This window comes from Triturus cristatus, chromosome 8, assembly GCF_964204655.1.
Source record: "Triturus cristatus chromosome 8, aTriCri1.1, whole genome shotgun sequence".
Lineage (NCBI taxonomy): Eukaryota > Metazoa > Chordata > Amphibia > Caudata > Salamandridae > Triturus > Triturus cristatus.
The window spans coordinates 656,520,400-656,542,878 of record NC_140591.1 but is presented as its reverse complement, the minus strand read 5'-3'; positions in this window follow the sequence as shown (position 1 = coordinate 656,542,878).

Here is a 22,479-nt window from a genome sequence, read left to right as displayed (position 1 = left end):
ATGAAGGAGGCGAGTTCACTGTTGACTGCTTTACCAATTACTTTCGCTGGGTAAGGGAGTAAGGAGATCGATCCGAAGTTCTTGAGGTCGGCCGGGTCAGCTGAGGGTTTTTTGCAGGAGACAGTTGATCTCTGCGTGTTTACAGTCAACGGGGAAGGAAGCGGTCTCAAAGGAGCAGTTGATGATTTACGAAACTCGGGGCGATGGTTTTTGTGTCTCTGTGGTAGATGTGGTTGCGGAAGGGGTCCGTGGGGGCCCCAGAGTGGGTTGATTTCATAGTCTTCAGGGTGTCTTCGATAGTGAGGGCGGTCCAGCTGTCATGTGTCAGCTGTACGGTGGAGGAAATGGTGGGTGTGCTTTCCACGTGTAGGTTCTCATCGTCAATGTTTTCATTGATGGCCTTGATTTTGGGTTGGAAGAAGGCGCTGAGTCTGTCGCAGATGTCCTGGGAGGGTCGGATGTCAGTTGTCTCACTGTTGGGTTGGGCAAACTCCTTGATGATGCCGAAGAGTTCCTTGCTGTTGTGTGCGTGGGGGGGGGATTCTGTCCTGGACTGCTTTCTTCCTTGAGTGTTTGATGAGCTTATGGTGGGCGGCAGTGGCTGCTTTGAAGTTGTTGAGGTCCTCTGTGGTTTTGGAGGTCCTCCATAACTTTTAGAGGAGTCTGCAGGTTCATCTAAATTCTCAGAGTTCGGTGGCGAACCAGCTGGCTTTCTTGGCCTGTGGGTTGGAAGTTTTCTTGAGGGGGGCGATGGTGTTGGGGCAATCAGTGATCCAATCAGTGATCCAGTTGTGTTGGGTACTGGTGTTGGTGGTTGGATTGTCACCTGTGGCAGTGGGAGCAGTGCTGCTGACAGTCGCTGGACAGTGGTTGTTGTAGAGCAAAGAGCCGGTCATCATGGGAGCTTTGCATTGGCGGTAATTGTGGGCTGTTGCTCCCAGTGCAAAGTTCAGGTCTCACTGAAGCCTTGCATAGGCGATCATCATGGACGATCACAGTTGGCTTGATCCTGCTGGAGTTTCATGTTGGCAGTCAATTCCTGGCATAAGGAACTCACTTCACACTAAAGAGGAACCAAAACCTTCTTTATCTTCGCCTTTTCTTCAGTAGGAGTAACTCTGATTGCAGTCAAAATATCATGACCTGGAGAGCACCTCCGAATGATCAGTACGCACTCCTACAGAGGTCAGCAGCATGTCTAAGTCAGGTGCTGGCCAGCTAAACAGTTGCAGGGAGGCCCCTGGAATCTTGCTGTCTCCTTATAGCTCAAACAGGAGGTCAGCCGACTGACTCTGAAAGTCACTTCCGGGAAGCCTGGGTTCAATGCAAGCAGGTGCGATTATTCCTATTTCAAACAGCAGGGCAGTCCTTCTAATGAATCTTCCAGATGTTGATGAGAGGTTCTGTTGTGTCAGTGTTTTACTGGATGCCAGCCTTTGTATGAAGGAATCCCCTTGCCTATTTCTAAAACTGCTTCTTGTCAGTTCTCCCCTTCACCTGGGATTGGCTCCAAGCTGTTTTGACTGAAAAAGACAAGGGCAGGCCTGATGTCAGTTTCTTTTGTGTGTGGTGCAGGCAGGGTCCTTTGAATTGTAATCAGTGCCGGGCATAACACCACACCAGCCATTTTGTCAGGATGACTCTCTCCCTCTACACCCAGGTCTCTTTTGTCTCTATGTCTGGAAGCAATACACGAAACACCACAGGAGAGCCATTCACAGTCATGTGACCCAGGACACAGGGAGAAAGGCACATTTGTTTTAGGGCAGAAAAATGCTAGCTTTCCTAAACTGGCACTTTCAGAATATTAACTAAAAACAGCAGTTCTCTATTCTCTATTTTTATCACTTATTACATGTTATAAGGTAACCCAGTTCTAGTCTATGGGAGAGATAGCCTTACAGCAGTGAAAAACACACATGTCCTACTTTTCATATACCATGTACCCTGCATTAGGAGCCTTTATGCCCAAACTTAATGGCGACTCATGAGTATTAAAAATTAAGTTTTAGGTATGGCAAAAGGTTTATTTTGGCACATTGAAATGTCAGTTTAGAACTACATATGGGCTGCAGTGGCAGGCCTGAGGAATGTTTTATAGTGCTACTTTAGTGGATGGCACAATGAGTGCTGCAGCCCACTAGTACAATGACATATACAGGTCCTGGTTACATGCAGTACACTATAAAAGGGACTTACAAGTAAATTTAATGTACAGATCAGAGGTAAGCCAATTTGACCCTCTTTTCAAGGGAGAGCACACGGGCCTTACTACTGTTTAGCAGGGAAAAAATCCACATAGTCTAAAAAATCAACAAAAAACAGATTCAGTAAAGGAAGGCAAAAATCTGGCCCGACGGTGTTCTGGTGTGAACCTGGGCTTCTATTGGAATTCTCAAGGGCATATTATCAATCCCATTATCGGCACTTTAGCGGCAGTTTCCTGCCGCTAAAGCGGCGATAATTTTAACGCCGTTCTTGATAATATGCCCTCAAGTGTCTTCATACTTAATAATTCTGGGGCGGAGATACTTGGCTGGGTATCAGCTGATACAAATCTGCTCCCAGTGAAATTGATTCAGGGTCAATTTCAGAGATTGTTGGAAGGAGAAAGAGGAAGCAGGAAGCAGACAGAGCTCTTGCTGACCTACCCCAATCATGCAGTAGCCTGCACCCACCCCACAGCTCTTCGTACCCAAGACCGGACCCCCCTAGCCCTTCCACTGACATCTCCCTGCTCTGAGCTGGTGGAGTCTCTTAGTGAAACACTACAGATCTGCAGAACTACTTGTAATCTTGTAACTAAATTCAGACACTAACTCCTGTTTCCAGGTTAATCCGGATTTGTTGGGACCTCCTAATGAGACCCTTAATAGGTACAGAAGTCATAAAATCTAATCTTTCTGCCAAATTTCTAAACTCTTAGCCCTAAAAATAAGAATATTTCCCCCAATTCTCTGTGAATTGTATCCCGTTTACAATGCAAGTATGTTGTGTTGCTCTTTAAACTTTACATGAAGAACTGTTCATTTAGTAAACAATTGCATGCTGTCTTCCAAACTTTTGCGGGAGCACAAATAACTTCAAACTGTTACTGTGAAAAATAAAAGTTGCATTTAAACACAAAATGCATACCTAATTTGGCAAGGCTGAGTTATCACGCCCAGTCCAATCTGTTCAAAAAGTACCCCATAAATCCAGCCACAGAGAAAAACAATTCAGCATTTGAATTATCTAGTAGCTCTAAAGTTTATTACGTGCCGAATAAAAAAGGAGCTGACAACACATCCTGGCCGGTTCGGTCGCTTTGAAGTGCCTGTCTCACTCACTGTTGACTTCAATTATCCTGGGCTATAACCGTTTTTGTCTAGTTTCAAAAAGCAGTTGTGTTTTTTCACCACATTGGCCTTGGGGACTACTTTCCTTTCTTGAAGAAAAGTGTCATGTTCTTTCACACCTTCAAACTGTTTTATCTTTCTAAAGCCAGGTTTTAATAAAGTTGGTCACCTAAAAGTGTTCAGTGGCATTACACGTCCCTGTTCAAAATCCTTCTGATCTACAAACAACACCTAGGAATAAAAAAAATCAATTAACGCATTACGTTGTAAAACGCTTTCATGTGTAGGTATAAGTAACTGAGAAGCTTTCAGAAAGTATTCATTACGTTTGTAATTGTCACATTTCGCAACTTTAGAACTCAAAGTAGGTCACCAAATGGTTAACTATATTATTTAACATTTTAAAATTTAGCACATGAAAGTCTTTCTTAAACATACAAGTTCTTGAGAAGATTATTTCTCTCTGTCAAGGGGGGTTGGTTATCGGGACATATGTATCTTCTGAAAGTGGGCTTATCAAGCCCGAATACAGACATGTAATTCGATGATGTTTTTGTTAGCTTTCACTGTAAACTTCCCCATTGTGTATTTTGCTCGTATTTTCACTGCACGCGGTTGCTTGTAAGATCTGTGTTTCAGTCCTTCTTCAAATCCTGGTCAATTTAAGGTCAAGTCCGTGCAGCTGCAGTGTGTTTGCAATCAACATAAACATACCCAGCTTAATCTATCCTTTCCTGTTTATCTATTGTCGGCTGTTGAATGGAGTGCTCGAGAGGCAGTGCTCACATTCTTAAAGAGTGCAGCGTGGCAGCCATGGTCTCTACAAATTGCTCTCATCTGTACGTATGTAGTGAAAATATATCAATAGGAAAATACTCTTGTTGCACAAACAGAGACATAATTGAAGGATGATTGCAGATGGCCATCAAGAGCTGGCTTCCATCTTTAAATATAAGAAGTATAGCTATCTTAGTAGAAAGGGTCAGTGATCCGAGTGTGTTGTCTGAGCATGCTTCGTGGATAACCAGTGATGTTGTTATGTTATGTTAAGTTGTATGTTAGGCCATGTTATGTACATTTTTGTAGCACTGTACTACAATTGCTTTCACCCAGTAGAGCTGTCAGTGCATGGTTTCCGTTTATGGGTCTGGGTACTTATTAAAATGAGTCTCAGGGGTAGATTTACAAACATTTCATGAAACACAGCTCATGAAGGCAACTTGTTGCTCTGCGCTGCGTCATAGAGATACAAAAGAAATGCGCCATATTTGCTAAGATATGGTACATTACCTCCTCGTCTGTCTTCCCTTTCTATTCCTTAACAATGAGCAGCTCGTCTGCTCTGTGGAAACCTATTACCTAGAGGTCGAACACTTCCCCAATATGGCGCTGCCTACCCGGCATGCATGTAGGGGGAAGTGAGTCATCATGACAAACTGTTCTTTTTTTCTACGTTGCAGTGCTGGTTACCTAGCGTGGACGGATAACTAGTATTTTCCTTCACTTTTTATTTCTTGTTTTTCGTGACTTGCTTTTGCAGTTGCACTGCTTTATTTGGCCTGCCCGCCCTGCTCAGCAGGTATTGGTCCTCTCTTTGGGCCGTGGTGCAGAGCGTCCTGAGGCCCATTCTTGGCTCCTGCTATCTTTATTAGTTGTGGTGCCCAACCTTATGGGCTATTTTTTAGGTTACAGGTGATTCCTGTATGTCAGAGCCTCCTGCATGGGTTCAGTGGCCACGAGACTTCATTTCAATAGATAAGGGTTTGCTGCATGAAGTGCTCGTCTTCATTTTGGTGCTTGCGGTCATGGAGCCGGTTCCTTCCTGGCTCTGCGGGGGTTCCCACTGTGGATGCACTGCCACTCCTGATCATTGAGGCTGTGTTCAGGGCTCGGGAGGCTGATGGTCCTCCTGCTAAGGTTCCTCACCCTGCTCTCCTGGCTAATGTTGTTGATCCTGATGAGGAAGATGGCAGGAGGGGTTGCTTTGTGCAGGGAGCTGAGCTCTCTGACTTGTTTACACATGTCAGGAATAATCTGGATTTTCCTTCTCCTGTAGTAAATGACTTGCAGGATGATTACTTTGCCCAGTATCCCCAACCAGATTCTGATTCTTTGCCTTTGCAAAGTGCTGTCCGCAAGTTGCTGGCTGATAAATGGCAAAACGGGGATAAATCTGCTTTTCCACGCTTTTTGTGTAAACGTTACACTTTGGAAGGGTTTTCGGAGGAGTTTCCTCAGTCTGTCAAGGTAGATCATTTGATGGCTGGCCTTTCTTCACAGGGCATGGCTCTTTCCGATGACTCCCTTCCTTCCGACCTTGTAGATAAGAAGGTGGCGGGTGCTGTGAAGAGGTCTTATACCATCTCCAATTTTTCTGTTTAGGCTACAACCTTTACCACTTATATTGTTCAGTCCCTCTAAAAGAATTTCCGGACTATGACTCTTCAGTTGGGTGACAGAGGTAATGCTTCCTCTCTGTTGGCTCTCATGGAACTACAAGTTTGTTACCTGTCTTGTATCTCCTTCGATAACTTTTGTGCAGCTGCTGCAGCCTCAGGGGCTTCCATTACTGCTTGTCACCATATTTGGATGAGGTCTTGGAAGATGGAGCCATTGCAGAAGTCTAGTCTTCTCAAATTGCCATTTGAGGGTTCTAAGGTGTTAGGCCCCCTGCTGGAGGAACTGATCGAACACTCGGAGAGAATTAGAAGTGGGTGCCTCCTGTTCACCCTTCCTCTTGGGATCAGGGTTTTGGTTATCGCTGTGCTTTTGCCTTACTACAGGCCATGGGGTGCTCAACAGCCCTTTCGTAGCAGGGGATCATAGCTGGGTGGCCCCTGGAGGTGACAGGTCCCGGTCCCAATTAGCGACTATCTACGTTTTCAGGTTGGGGGTCACCTTTGCTTCTTTGGTCAGGCCTAGCTGGGTCTTTCCAATGCTTAGGAGGTTCGGATGGTTACCTCCGGTTATCGTATCGAAATTTCATCTCGCCTTGCTCCAGTGTTCAGAGACACCCCTCTGCCATGGTATCTCAAGAGGCAGACAGCTTGCTGGAAGGCATTTGGCTTCGCTTGGAGAAGGCGGCGATTGTAAAGGTTCCTCCTGGGGTCTTTTCAATCCTTTTTCTGGTATCCAAGAATGATAACACAGACTTGCGCCCCATGATGGATCAGAAGGGGATGAATCTCTACATTTCTCATCGTCATTTCAAATGGTGACTATGCAGTTGATCCTGCAGCTGGTTCACCAGGGGTGCCTTCTCGCCTCACTGAACCTGATGGACGCCTACCTGCATGTTCCCATCCATCAGGATCAGCAGTTCCTGTGCTTTGTTGCGGGCTCTGGGCATGTCCAGTTCTCTGTGCTTCCTTTTGGCCTTTCATCGGCACCAAGAGTTTTTAACGAAGCTCTTGCTCCCCCCCCCCCCCCCCAGTGGGTATTCTCCATTCACGGGGCATTCCAATTTTTCCTTACCTTGATGATTGGCTGATTGTCTCTCCATCCTTCTCTCAGGCCAAGGAAGATGTTCGTCAGGACTGTTTCCTGCTGGATTCTTTTGATTTTCTCATCAGCTACAGAAAGTCCTTCCTTCACCCCTCCTAGTCTCTGAAGTTCCTTGGGGCCCTCTTACCGATTGATCTGGGGATGGTGCTCGTGTTCCAGCATCTCATTTGGGTCCTGTCCCAGTCTCAGGTGTCTGCTCGTCTCTGGCTGTGCAGCCAGGGGGAGATGGCCTCCACACTGCATGTCCTCCTCTGGGCCCGTCTCCCCTTGTAACTCCTCTTGTATCACATTCTGTGCTACTGGGATCCTGCTTCTCAGGCATACAATATCTTAGAAAAAACAAGAGCGACCAAAATATTCTTGCAAACTGGGTGTTGCTAGTGAGCAAAAAACAATGTTCACAAGGAACTCATTTATCAAATAAATTCAAACTCTGCAAGACGGTATAGCTTGCTTGAATTAATCAAATACAAAAACAAGTATGCAAAATGAGACCTTATTTCAATTCACTCAGAGCACTAATACATGAATTTAAAAAGCCCACGCAACAGTCTAATAAGTCGTACTCACTTCAGCAGAAATGAGTATAGTTTATTTTGCAATCACAATACTTACCACACACAGTATTTCCTAAAATACGAAGTATTTACACTATAAACAATTCATGTGTGATTTGGTGAACCCCAGTGAAGTGACCATAACCTAACAGTGGTGTAAGAATAAAGTAAAAAAAGGGGGGGGGAGAAGGTTATTAGTAGTGACACAAAGTGGAGCTTTTCGAAATAATTGTATAGTAGATTGCATTTTGTTTTTCTTAGGCTCTCTCTTTGTTAAAGTCAATGAGGTTTCGACCCTCTCATGATACGGGGTCTCTTCAGGACAGGAATTCTGGGGACTAACGGAGGGAGAGTTTCAGAATTTGCTAGGAAATACCGTATGAGAGAATGACGTGGGCATGATAACATGGACAATGGCACGCAGAAGCTTACCAGACATGGATGTCTCCTTGGATAAATTCTGGCAATTCCAGGGTTGTATCTGTCAAGGATACATATGGTGGCTATTAGGGCATAAAGCCAACTGTAAAGAGAGTGACTGTTAATCATAGGTGGTAAGTGATTAGGCTTACCAGAATTCGAAAGGACTAGGTAAGTATAATGCCAGTTCCTTTTGATGAATTGTAGGGAAGGTAGCCTGTTCAGCAACCGTTGTTGGACCCAATGATTAATCGGACTAGGGTCCACTCATGGAGTTAGCAAGTAGTATACTCTCTGTCTTCCTCCAGGCAATCTAAAGTAATAGGGGGTATATAAGTATTTCATAAACTAATCACATTGCGTTACAACAGGGACGACGCAACCCAGTGTGAAAGAGGCAAACTCGCCCAAAAGAATTTCAGTGATGAGTAAATACATTTCTCGAGTTTTGTCCGAACTGTGGGGTTAAAATTGAGGCAGAGTCAGAAAATGGTCAGTGCTCAATAAAGGGGCTCACTATATCATGGGCAGCAACTCCCCGTATTTACTTCTAAGTCGTGCAGAGGTGGGCTTCAGTAATCTGTCCTTTTGCAGTGGACGCGTACTGAGGAATGAGATTAAATACTGGTGTGCCGGGGCCACAGTCTCACAGCACATGCGCAGTGTAGTCACTGCTCTATAATGCACAGCCCAATGCGGCGGCCATCAATGAGAGGGGTAGGAAAGAGTGTAATTGGTGTAAAAGCGTAATGCGATAAGGATAGTTCTACGTGTATAGGGCAATTTGTACAGTACAGAGGCACAAATTAGATAAGGCTAGTACAACATGCATTGAATTAGGAGCATTGGACTACTAATGGTGATAATACAGTGAAATTAATTAACAGAGGCACATTACAATTCAGAAGTGCAGCGGCCATTATTAAAATTGATAAGGCACTAATGCACCTTAAAAGGGCTCGTGCTATGACAGGGTACAATGATTTGCACAAGATATTACCATTCATTATATGAAGTCGGATGTTCAAAATGTATAGACGCAGTAAAATCAATTACAGGAGCGTTTTATACATATTTACATAGAGTGAACGTGAGGTAGAAGAGTCACTCAGATTACAGGATAATAGTCAACAGACATCAATCTTACAAAATTCTCAATAATATTAACAATACTAACCACATAGTTATACGGGTAGTCATGCATGTTTCATGTATTTACAGTTAACAAGCAATTTGCAGAAACGAGTCTGCTTGGACATTCAGAACCTTAAACCTGTTGGACAATTGTAACAAAAGGAATAAATCTGGAATATCTACATGTTTTGGCTGGATTTGAAATTGGTGAGATTCTGCGTACATTTTAAGGAAAAACAAGAAATATGGTACGGTGGGTTGGACTAGTAAGGCTCAGTGACTAGCCAACAGATAGTCTCAAAGTATCATATGCACTAAAAATCTTAGTGTAGGATGATGATCCTTTCCCATTCCTCTAGACAGTTCAAACCATTTCTAATGGAATCACATTTTTCGATCCATTTGTATTCTAGAGAATGTAAAATGAGTGAAATATTAACACCCCTAGGGGGTATTTTGGCTTTTTCAATCACTTTCCATTTTAGTTCATCAGCAGTGTGTGATTTGTCCTTGTAGTGCTCCACTATGGGGGCATTCTCCACTGGGCAACGTATTCTGCTGCAATGCTGGCCAATGCCGGTTCTGACTCGTTGGGTGGTCTGTCCAATGTATATCAGACTACAGGGGCACCAAATGCAGTAGATAACATTGGGCGTTGCACAGTTTGTCAAATCACGTCGTGCCACTTTTAAGTTGCCATGAGTGAAATCTTTAGTGTCAGAGGTGTGATTGCAGGCTACACAGCTTCCAAATTTAAAATGTCCCGTAACAGGTGGAAGCAACCAAAGGTCATGTATTGTACTTTTGGGTTTCACAACGCTTGTGTCTCAGTGTTCCAGATGGTATTTGATATTATTTCCCTTTTTGTAGGAGAACATGGGTAATTCTTGGCACGTACTTAGCGTGTTAAGTGTAGGACAATGTTTCTTAATGGCTTTTGTGGCCTATGTACTTAGGTGGCCAAAAGTCGTCCACACACATACACTCTTCTTGTTCTGATTTTGGTTCTACTTGTAAGTAGTACTTCTTGGGGGCTGAGCCATGCCCTCTTCATTGAGGTTTTCACCAATCTTTTTGGGTATCCTCTTTCACGTTGTCTGGTGCTTTAGATGTTCGCCTCTCTGAAGACATTTTTCTGTGCAGTTACGTCTAAGCCTTAGGAACTGCCCATATGGTAGACCATCCTTCAGGGCCCAGGGATGGAAGCTTTTGTAATATAGAAGTGTGTTTCTATCTGTCGGTTTACGTTGGAGGATCACACATAGTTGATTGTTGTGACATCTTATCTGTAGGTCAAGGAAGGGAAAATTCTCTCTATCCATGCTGTAAGTAAATGACAGCGCTGACTGGCATTCATGTAGATAGGCAATGAACATTTCCAGACTCCTTTCAGTACCTGTCCCTATAAGAAAACTTTTGTCTATATAGCGCTTCCAGCACTTAATGTTATCAAAGAAGCGATTAATCTCAGCATTAATGAATTTGTTTTCAGGGACACCTACATAGAGATTAGATAGGTTAGGAGCAAAAATTGCTCCCATGGATGCCCCTGACCATTGTTGGTAATAGATCATGTTGAATCTGAAGTAATTAGTTGGTGGTGCGATTTCCAATAGGTCTGTAATGAACTCCACTGGGACTGCCATGGGTGCTGGGCGGGAGTTGAGAACAGCTTTAATGGCATTGATACTTTCCGTCTGTGGTATGTTCATATACAACGATTCTATATCCAATGTCACTAACATCTCTTGAAGTGGATCATATTCCATTCCTTCTATCAGATTTATCATATACGTGCTGTCTTTTGCATAGGTAGGTAAGACAGGGACATAGTCCTTAATGAAGCTGTTAATATAGTGTCCCTAGTGTTCGAGGAAAGAACCACATCCGGACAGAATAGGTCTCCCCGGAGGGTTTGCCACATCTTTATGCACTTTAGGCAAGGTATAAAGTACAGGAGTCCTTGGATTCTTCTGGTTGAGGAAGTCAAATTCTTGTTTAGTTATGAATCCTTCATCTAAACCGTATATATTTACCTCCTGTATCCGTTTCTGGATATCAGTCCCAGGATCACGTGGTAGTTTCTTGTAGTGGTGGACATTGTTGAGTTGCCTCATTATTTCAGCCTCATATTTGGTTCTTTCTTGGGTGACGATACCTCCGCCTTTATCTGCTGGCTTCAGGATGATGGTGTTGTATGGGCTTTCTAAATCTATGTATTATTGCTCTGACTAAATTGAATTGGGGTCTCATTTTGCAATCTTGTTTTTGTCTTTGATTAATTCAAGCAAGCTATACCGTCAAGCTATACCTTCTTGCAGAATTTGTATTTATTTGATAAATGAGTTCCTGTGGACATTGTTTTTGCTCACTCTCAGGCATACAAGGCTCTCTTTCCTGTGTCTCCGGAAATTCGGGAGTCTCTTCAGTGTTGGTTGTCCACTCACAATCTTTCCAGGGGTTTCAATCTCCTTCCTCCTCCTTCCTTTGTGGTCTTGTCAACTGCTGCCAGTGCCATGGGGTGGGGTGCAGTTTTGTGGGATTCCAAGGCAGGTGGGCCCACCTCAAGGCTCTCCAGTCTTCAAACTGGTGAGAATTTATGGCGATTTGGCAGGCCCTTATTTGTTTTGCTCCCTTCCTGTTTGCATTCAGACCGATAACCCGGTCGTTTTTGCCTATGTCAACAGGCGGGGGGATGCGCAAGTCTCTGTTTCTCCTTTACCGGTGGATAGGTCTGTGTGGGCCGAGCGGAATCTTCTTTCTCTCTCTGCAGTTTATCTTCCAGGGAGGAAGAATGGGCCTCCCAATTTGTTGAGCCAGATGTTTCCCCGTCAGTGACCATGTGTCTGTCTCCCCTTCTTTTTTGGCAGAATCTCTCAAGGTTCCGCCCTCCCTGGCTGGATCTGTTTGCCTCGAAGGAGTCAGCTCTTCTTCTGCATTTTTGCAGCCTAGTTCCCTTTCGGTTGGCCTGGGCAATAGATGCTTTCTCCATTCTGTGGTTCCAGAGGCTACTATTCACCTCCCTCGCTATCCCTTGATTCCCCGGTTCCTTAGGAAGATTCTACTGAATTGGGCGGCAGTTCTTTTGGTTGTTCCGGAGTGGTCCCGGAGGCTCTGGTTCCCCCTTCTCCTGGAATTGGCAGTGTGTCCCCATGGCAGTTTTCCCTGTACACATCTCTGCTGCTTGATCTTCTTCTCAGCTTGTCCTCTCTCTTCTGCCTCCGGCTTTGGGTCTGCCACTTGAGAGGATGAATTTTCGAAATCAGGGTTGTTCACTTGAGGTGGTGGCTCAGAGCATTCATTCTTCTTCTTCGTGTGACACTTCATGGCATTGGACTTTTTAAGGGATGGTTTTGTCATGGGTCTGGATGTATCTACTCTCCTGCCCAGTAGGCTGCCATTTTTGCCATTCAGGGTTCTGCTGTTGGACTTTATTAAAGGAATTGTTTTGTCATGGGTCTGGCTGTATCTACTCATGGTGCCCAGTGGGCTGCCATTCTTGCCTTTTGGGGTTCTGCTGTGTCTCCCTTGATGTCTCACCTTTTATGAAGTTTCTTTGCTTCATTGTTCTGTCACCTGCGGATCTTCCCTTGATGCTTCAGGCATTGACTGGCCCTCCATTTGAACCCCTGCTTTCTGTTGATCTTAAGCTTCTTTCAGCTAAAGGTTTTTTTGTGGCAAATTCTTCTGGTCGATGGGTTGGTGAGCTTGTGGCTTTGTTGGCTTCTCCCTCTTTTTCAAGTTTTTTCCCTCACAAGGGGATTTTGCGTCCTAGTCAGTTTTTTCTTCCCAAAGTCTTGTCTGACTTCCACTGTTAGGAGGATATTGTCCTTCTTGTCTTTTTTCCTGACTCGTCTTCTCCTGAAGAGGAGGTTCTCCATTCACTGGATGTCTTGAGGGCCCTTCGCATTTAGCTGGCTCATACCCATGTCTTTAGGAAGGTTTCCTTGTTTTTTACCTACAATCTTTCTGGGATGGGTCTCAAACCTTCCTTGTCCACTTTAACTCAATGGGTGAAATGTGTGTTTTCCTCATCTTGGGCCATTTTAATGGTGCCTCCTTATGTTATATTTGGAATGCTGCAACATGGGCCTCTCCCTACACTTTTGTCTCCCACTGCCATCTTCAGTTGGGGATTGTGGCTTCTTCTGCTTTTGGCACTCATGTTTTGTTTGATGTACATGATTTGTGATTTGTACTATTTTCTTTTGTCATTAAACTGACCTGTTGGTTTTTACAGTATCCTTCTGGTCTCTGTAGTTCAATCGACATGCACTTGGTTATGGGCTCATTATGAAGGAAATCAATGGGAAGACGGATGAGGAGGTAATGGCTGGTTATTCACCAATCTCCATTACTTCAAGTCCTGGTCTTCCTGTTCCATTGTTGAGCCCATCTCTCTGTCCCTGTTTCTGTTTCTGGTGATTGTTTTGTGCTTTTTTCCCCTTGAGTTTTTTTGGTAAACTCAGGTTGATATGATGAAGCACTTCCTCGTTTATGCATGCCAGGCAGGCAGTGCGATATTGGGGGAAGTGTTCGACCTCTGCTAGGTAATAGGTTTCTGCATAGCAAACGATCTCCTCATTGTTAGGGAATGGAGCGTGAAGAACAGGGCTTGGAGTATTGAAGATTACCAGTGAGTACCCAGGCATTTCTGCTGCCTCCCTGCACTGTGTGCTGCCTAGCATGCAGGTAACCTTGCACCATGGTGCAAGGGTTCCTGCATTAGGAGCAGGATTGTTTTGTTCAACAAGGTAAACCTTACTGCATAAAAACAACCCTTAAAAGTATTTTGATTTATCTATATGGATGCGTAATGCAGCATATGTAGCAAAAGGAAATCTCAAGGTAAAATAAAGGTATTCCTCCTTGTCACAGCTGGGTTTGGGAGGTTTGCCATTTTGACACATTCCTTGGGCTTACAAGTGTATTGTATTTGGATGTGTTTTGTATTAATTAGAGATGACACTTAGCATAGTAGCCAGCAATGATAGAATAGATGAGTAGCAATTAATGATTAGGTATACTTTATTTTGTAGTGAGATTTCTATAAAGACAACTAACGCACTGTCGAGCAAAAACGTAATAGCTCAAATTAAAAGTTGGGAAATATAAGGCATATGACAATAACATTTTCAATAAAATATACATTTTTAAATTTACCTAGAAAGTGCAAACAGAGGTTACGACTTCCATGTAGCCGTTAACAATGTTCAAAGGCTAGAAAAGTCCCTGGGCATGAATTATAGATTTTACTCTTGCAGGCTGATTATAAGTTCCGTAGTACTGGCGGGGGGGGAAATCCACACTCCCAAAAATTCTTACTGCTTAGTAACACTGGGCCCGATTCACAGAACTAACTTAAGACAAAATCCTAAACTTATTACTTTTGGTATTCACAGAAGGCATTTAGTAGAAGTAAAGTTAGGATCTTGTCTGGTGTCTGTCTTGAGTCTGTGTTAAGTCTGTCTTAAGTCTGTCCTAAGTTTGTCTTAAGTTTGTCTTTAGTCTGTCTTAAGTTTGTCTTAAGTTTGTCTTAAGTCAGTCTTAAGTCTGTCTTAAGTCTGTCCTAAGTTTGTCTTAAGTTTGTCTTAAGTTTATCTTAAGTCTGTCTTAAGTCTGTCTTAAGTCTGTCCTACTACTTTTTGTATTCACAGAAGGCATTTCATTTAGTAGTAGTAAAGTTAGGATTTTGTCTGAAGTTAGACTCAAGATTGACTTAAGACAGACTTAAGACAGACTTAAGAGAGTCTTAAGACAAACTTAAGACAAACTTAGGACAGACTTAAGACAGACTTAAGACAAAATTCTAATTTTACTACTACTAAATGCCTTCTGTGAATACCAAAAGTAGTAAGTTTAGGATTGTGTCTTAAGTTAGTTCTGTGAATCGGGCCCAAGGTGTCACTAGCTTGCAATTATGAGTTAAACCGATTGAATGAGGAATTACAGTTGGAATCAATTTACCAGTCATAAAACCACATGCAATTATCAGTTCTGTGGGGTTTATCACAAATATTTACCACCTGGTTTGGGCAGGTGGTAAATGTATGCTGCAGGCTCGTTAAGGGGTGGTGATAGAGTAGGTGTTGCGAGGAATGGGGGAGGGAAAGCTCAGTTCTGACATTGAAGGAAAAATGGAGCAAGAGGATTGTCTGTGACTGAAGCCAAAAGCTCATGCAATATTTTCTGTGAAATCAGACCCAATGTTTTGAAACAAGGAAAATGGTGCAGGAACGCGAGTTCACTCAGAATCCAGTGGTGGGGAATTGCATATGGTACTTTCACTTATTTTCATCCAGGAAGGGAGTTGCATTCAGCAAATACAGGTGTTTCTGAGCTCCTTAAAAGGGCCTTTTGCTTGTTTCCTGGTTGCAAATTCTGCATTTCCGATCTGCAGTGTTTGCTTCTGCCTTATACCCTTTTAATCCCAGTCGCCAGTGCTCTTGCTTCTGGTTCCAGTTTACAATGCTTCTATGGCCAGCTCGTGGCACTATAATCCACCTCACATGCTCTTGCTGACTGTTTACAGTGTTCAGAATCTCCTACTTTTTTGTCTTGCCATCTGCTCTACTGAAATGTCTTCCTCCGTCTCCTGAATTTACCTGCTTGACATGTTTTTGTGCACTTTTTACATTTCCCTGCTCCATATTTTAGAGCTATTTATTTTATTATTGTGAATATACCTCTAGTTAAAGAGCCTCAGGAAACCTCATATCCTTGTTTCTAAGTCCCCTGTTCTGCCGACATTTTTGCAAATGCATATTAATTATGGCTTTTTGCTTTTCTGCCCATGTTCTTGTGCCCTAAATTGTACACAACTTTCTCCAGCAGTTCTTGTAATTTAACCCCAGTTCATTGGGACTTCCCATTGGTCTCCTCTTGAACCAATAGTTGCTAAAGCCTTTTCTCTAAATTTTAGTGATTTCCTACTTAGGTTTCTCTTCAGTGTTACTTTGAGCTGAGCTTTTTGCGCTTTGACCATTTATGATTCTTAGAGAAAATTCGAGGTGTCACACCTACTTTGGGCCAACACAGCTCATGATACAATTCACACAAGATACATAAACTACAGGTGAGGTTGCAAGAAATAACAAGCATTTGGCAAAGCCAAAGTTCGGTTTTTAAAGTGTTGACAATAAAACCACAGGCAAGCACATGCTGTTTGCATGGATAAGCACAGTAAAAACCGTATTCATTGAAGCACATAAAAGAGAGTTCACCTTGATGATGCACAGCAATTCCATGATGAATTACACCAGAGAGCTAGTCATAAATTCCCACTTCACAGAGTATGCGACACCATCCTATAATAACCACACAACTGGTTGAAGGATTTCAGAGTCTGTCACGGCTTTCAATCTGACTGTAACTGCTTTTTACATGTTGAGCACAGCACTTAATTTTCTTCAGTTTATGCATAAAGGTATCAGGAACAATTGATTTATTTTCTGTGTTTGGGGAGGATTTCAGACTGGTGCAATATTAAATGAGCCTCTTGAGAAAAACAGGAGTGCTGAAAGATACTTCAATAAAATTTCAGTACCACAATCTAATACTAGATGTTCGTCTTCAGTCAGGCACAACTGCTTGAAGGTTCTTACGCAAAACTGTAGCAATACAGGCTGGTGGTAGATGTCACTCTTACATCAGACATATGTTTTTTGTGTGCTCCCTGAGGTGTCCCCAATAAAATAATATCACTAACCTTTCAATCTCAGGATGCATGAGATTTATGAACAGAACATACACTTTGGAACTTCTTCTTCTGTTGTAAGTGGAATGGGATAATGGAAAAAGCCCAACTATAACTTTGAGCAATTTAGGCCATATGTGTTGGCTTCAGCAAAAAAATGTGCATATTTACCTTTGCTACGTTATTTTTGCTTTTTTACTAGAAGTTTAAGTTCAGGCTGGAGAGACCTACTTGCAGGGTTGGTGCTCACTCAGGCTGGATCCAGGTGCGAATTCAAGATGGTGGGAGCCTGCTATGTCCCTGTGGCTCTGAACAGAAGGTCATTAAACTAGTCCTTGGAATCACTCTGGTAGTCCTGTGTGCAGGTGATAAAACAAGGCTCAAGCAGCAAGGAAGGCTTCTGAGGGTTCCAGGCAGGCTCCAGGCATCAAAGCAGTCCTTCCAGGTGCAGCAAAGCAGTCTTGTGGAGTACACAGTAGGCCACAGCAGCAGGCGGCCCTCTGAGAGTCCTTCCGCAGATCCAGAAAATGAACTGAAGAGTGTGTCTGAGGGCCCTATTGATATGCCTGGTGCCTAGGAGACGTTTCTAGAGGATTGCCATTGATTTCCTTTAACATTCATAACTCACAGGTCCTGGCTACAAGTTGGCTGAATGAACAATGCAGGACTGACAAGTCCCATTGTGTGAAGGTGGAACAATCCTATTCAGTTGCAGATGGGTCAGTGCCTGCTCCACCCCACCCATCCTCCCAGCAGATGGCTCATTCATACACACCTAGTCCTTCTACTGTGTGACAGTCTGGGAGGAAATTCCAAATTCCAACTGCCAACTACACCCAGTCATGTGACCTAGGACAGGCTGCAGGCACCAAATTGCAAAGGTCAGGAACATGCTAACTTTCTACAAATGCTATTTTCAAAACTATTATTTAACATATGGATTTACCATTATAGATAATTTTTAATTACAATTCAATAAATACCATACATGAAATGCTTATTTGTCCACAATCAAAAGTTCACACTTATTAAATTAAACTATGGCCAACAAGGTGACCTGTCTTCCTCCCAGGTCGGGATTCTGTCCCTACGTGAGGGCCAGTGCTACAACAGTGGCAAATAAGCAGGAGAGGCCAGTATTTGGTACCATGGTACTTTAGCAACAGGTCAAAGTTCACTAGGAATGTCAGCATCATCTTCGTGATCATTTTGGTTTCAATAGCAGTTCCTTGACAGTGGCCAATAAATGTTCTTTCACAATTAAGTTGTTGGTGTGATGTAGTTTCTAGGAACACTGCAGGTCCCAGATTCAAATGAAGAAGTCTAAAACATGAGCATTGCCATATCATATCTAGTCTTTTGTTCAAAACACTTTTAACCATCTTCATCTTGTCTTCCATTCTCCCAAGATGGCACAGCCCATTCCATTAAGACTTTTTAGGTTATCCTAATGAATGTCTCCTTTAGGCCTGATTGTGTCAGGCGGGGTTGATACAAGTTGAATTGCCTTATGAGTTGATTAACGTTTTAGCAATGACATTAGCAAATAGTGATACAAGTTGAATTACCTTATTAGCAATGAAATTAGCAAATAGTCATCATAGTGACCCTGAAGGTTGCATCTTATCTCCAGGATTCCTTTACTGCATCACTTTAGCCTCCTAGCAGTGTTGTCAGAGTCCTGTGTTTATTTTATCCACTACATTCATCAAGGGTGAGCATTTATAAATTAATGGTTATAAATGCTGCTTTGAGGACCAATTAATTACATCAGAACTAAACCAGGGCCATTATTAAAAGATACTGTATGCAACTCTTTGAGGACTTAAAGCCAGTACATTTTACGTTTCAGGAGTTGAGAGAGAGCTGAAGAGAGGTTCCATCTCGGACCAACCAGAATTGACTAGTGGACTCCACTGTTAGAGTGTGTCATGTTTAGGAAAATGAGTTGATGAACACAGTATGGCTTACATTCATATCTGAGATTGTGAGGTTGGTAGAGGTAATGATAATGGGATTTTCAAGGAAATTGCTGATGATATTTATATATTATGAAAACAAAACCTCTAATGCAGACTTGCAACATTGATTTCAGAACTTGTATAAATCTATCCCCCAAAATATGTGCCAAGCCTATTTATCTGGCTCACTATGCCTGGCTGCTCCTTTAAAGACCTGCTGACCCCCTCAACCATGAACGGTTAAAGACTTCCATTTGTAGTAATAAGGCATTTTCAGCATCACATGCAATATCGGACTCTTAAAATATAGTTGTAACTCGAAACTGCTTTAGGGCTTTTACTCTCGGGCCAAGCACTATATAGGCAGCACCATCATAGCTTAGAGATGCAGACTTTTCACCAAATTTCATTAAACTATCTGCTAGTGCGTACAGCATGTCCATATCATCAAAAATGAAAGTGTTCACTTAGCTTCATTGGACACAAAGCTCTTCACCTGGTCACTTCAATTTAAAGGACACCTTGGTGTACTGAAAAAATTAAATGATTTGTGACCTGGAATTTTAGGATGACCAGGGTGGTGCCAATGCCCTACCTTTCAGATTTTCAAAAAGCTAAGTGGTAAGCCATCAAATCCACCTCCATAGACAACAGTACACAACCCCAGATTTTTTAGGTTTGGACATAATGGCATGTAACTCCATTCAGTTCAGTGTCTAGGACTCAGTGTGACATAAACAACTGGTTAACCGCCGCTACAAAGAAAATAAGAAACTGATGTCTTTCACTCCCTGTCTCTTAAATCTGTCCACAGGTAGGCGAGAAGCCATGTAACTCAAGACTACGATCAACGAGGCCTCTAGGGAAGCTCTGGACGCCCCTATCACTATAGAAGAGATATTGGCCCAAATAAAGCGTGCAAAAATCAAAAAAGCTGCAGGGCTTGATGCCCTTCCTAACGAAGTATACAAATTATTACAAGACGATCTTCTTCCAGTCCCACACAGGCTATTCAATTCAATATACTGTTCAAATGGGGCAATGCCTAGATCATGGAGCGAGGCCACGATAATGTTAATCTTAAAACCAGGGAAAGACCCTTTATTGGCAGACTCCTATCGCCCAATCTCCCTGCTAAATGCAGACTACAAAATATTTATGGGGATATTAGCAGGAAGATTGGCGAAACTGGCACCTAGCCTAATTAATTCCGATCAGAAGGGCTTTATACAGGGGAGGGCAATTCAAGATCAAACCCAACTGCTGATTGGCAATATCGATCTAGCGGAGGCTAGAACTGATCCATTAGCCGTGGTGGCAGTTGATGCCGCCAAGGCATTTGATCGAGTGTGTTGGAGATATCTTTGGGGTGTCTTAGAGGCAATGGGAATTGGCCCAGTTTTTGTGAGGACTATCAAGCATTGTTATCTGGGAGCTTCAGCTAGAATTCTCTTGAACGGCTCACTTACCCCTAGCTTTCCAATTCAGAGAGGGACCAGGCAGGGATGTCCCTTGTCTCCCCTTTTGTTTAATCTCTATATAGAGCCCTTAGCTCAAACAATTAGACTGGACAAAGCTATCATCCCATTTAGATCATTAGGATATGAATGCAAACTGGCACTCTATGCCGATGACGTGATAGTCTATACTAGTAATCCAGATCATACAATCCCACATTTGGTCTCTATGCTGAAGGAATTTGGCAAGGTTTCAGGCTATAGCGTCAACTCAGACAAAACTGAAATAATGTGTTGGAACACCATATACATGAGAGGCCCCATAAGCAAGGAATTAAGGTACTTGGGTATTAAAATAGTTAAAGACCCAAATAAGATTCCTTCTCTAAATCTTGGGAAAATCGAAAAAGAAATAGACTATCTCTTTGCTAAATGGAAGAACCTCCCCTTGACAATATATGGTAGGGTTAACCTTGTCAAAATGTCTGTACTCCTTAAATTGACATACTTATTTAATGCAATCCCCTTAACATTCCCTGGAAAAACTATAACCAAGATACAGGGTAAAATAGGTAGCTTTATATGGGGTCATAAAAATGCCAGAATGTCATGGAAAAAGCTTAGGAGGAAGCTCCTTAAGGGAGGACTAGCCTTACCTGACTTAAACTGGTATCTGATGGCCTCTCAGTTTAAAGGGATAAGAATGCTATTATCTCACCCCGAACGAACATCCTGGGGGAGAGTACTAGGAGAAATGGTTACGGCTGAAGGTGCCAACAGCCAAGACGGGTTTTTGTATAAATTTGGTACTCCAAGGTTTTTTAAAAAGGTTCGGCTAAAGGTATTGAAATCAGCTTTACAAACCTGGTATAATTTAAGGAGGATATGGGGGATTGGATATTTCTCGGATTTTACTCCAATATGGGACTCGCCTGGGACACCGCCCTTTATGTGTGATAGCCTGGCGATTCCGATTAAAAATTCAGGTATGGAGCGATGGCTAGATCTGGTGGACTCAGAGGGCATTCTCCCGTGGGCAGTACTATCAGCCAAAATAGGCCCTACCTTTTCAAGGTTTAAATATCTTCAATTAAATAGCTGGTATGAGTCGGAAAAAGGGGATATAGGAGGAAAATGGGAATTGGAACAACTATTTCAAGATCCGTCCCCAAAGAAGAAAGAAATAGCCTTATGGTATGCCCAAATCCAAGACGCTGAGGAAGCCAAGATCCCCTCCACTATTTCAGTTTGGAATGACTCACCACTGGCCGCCCAAATTGAGGAACTACTCTATCCATCATTAAAGGCGCTGTATAAATACATAAAGCCTGCTCCCTTGAAGAAAAATCATTTTTATGTAATAAACAGGCTATACTATACTCCGGCTAGAATAGCCAAATTTGCTCCTACCCCTCCTCCAAGGTGCCCAAGATGTAGTCTTACAAATGCAAACGACATACATATCTTTTTTCAGTGTCCGGTGTTAACCACATTTTGGAAAGGAGTGGGAGAAGTGTTGACATCTCTTCTAGAGGTGGATATAGTAGTAGATCTTTCTTTGGTGTTCTCTGGTAAAAATGATTCTACTGGCGGTGTATCTTCACAGAAGCATATGGCCTTAATATTATATTTAATCATCTTGGCAAGGAGAGAAATATGTATCAAGTGGAAAGACAAAACTCCCCCTGGTAATGAAGATTGGCTTAGAGCCGCCCTTAAATCGGCACGATTAGATCAAGACACCGGAGTAGACAACCAACCCAGTACTTGGCAACCATTGATACGTTGGGCACAACAAAGGTATTTGATCTGATGGATTAAGGCAATATCCCCAAAAAATTGTTCCTTTTCCCCATGGTCCTATGATTACACCAGTCCTCTAACACGGGAGGAAGGCCATGGGGCCTAGACAGAAACAGTGAGCCAAAGAGGCCCTCAGGAATCGAGAACAAAACCTGGCTTGTTAAATCTGTGGAAGTTTTTGGTGAGATGAGGACAAAAAAAAAAAAAAGTCTACGATCAACGGAGAAGCAATCAGAGGAGCACCACCAGCATATTAAATAGGGTGGAAGACTAAAGGGTACATTTCTCAAGAAATCGTGCAACGCAATGCAGTAAGACAACTGTCTGTGCTGCGTTGTGTGCCACATTCCCACTCGTACCCTGCACTAATGCAGGCACCCTTGTGCCATGGTGCAATGGTGTCAGCGTTACAGGCATGATTTCTTTTGTGCAGGAAGGGACAGACACCTTCCTGCACAAAACCAATTGTTTGAGGCATTTTCCTCTGTCTACATGTGAAGCAGAATGCAGCACATGTAGGAAGAGGAAATAATAAGGTTAAATAAAGATGTTTTCTCCTTGTTATGCCTCTGTTGGGGAAGCAAACGATTTTGACCTAATTCCATGTTA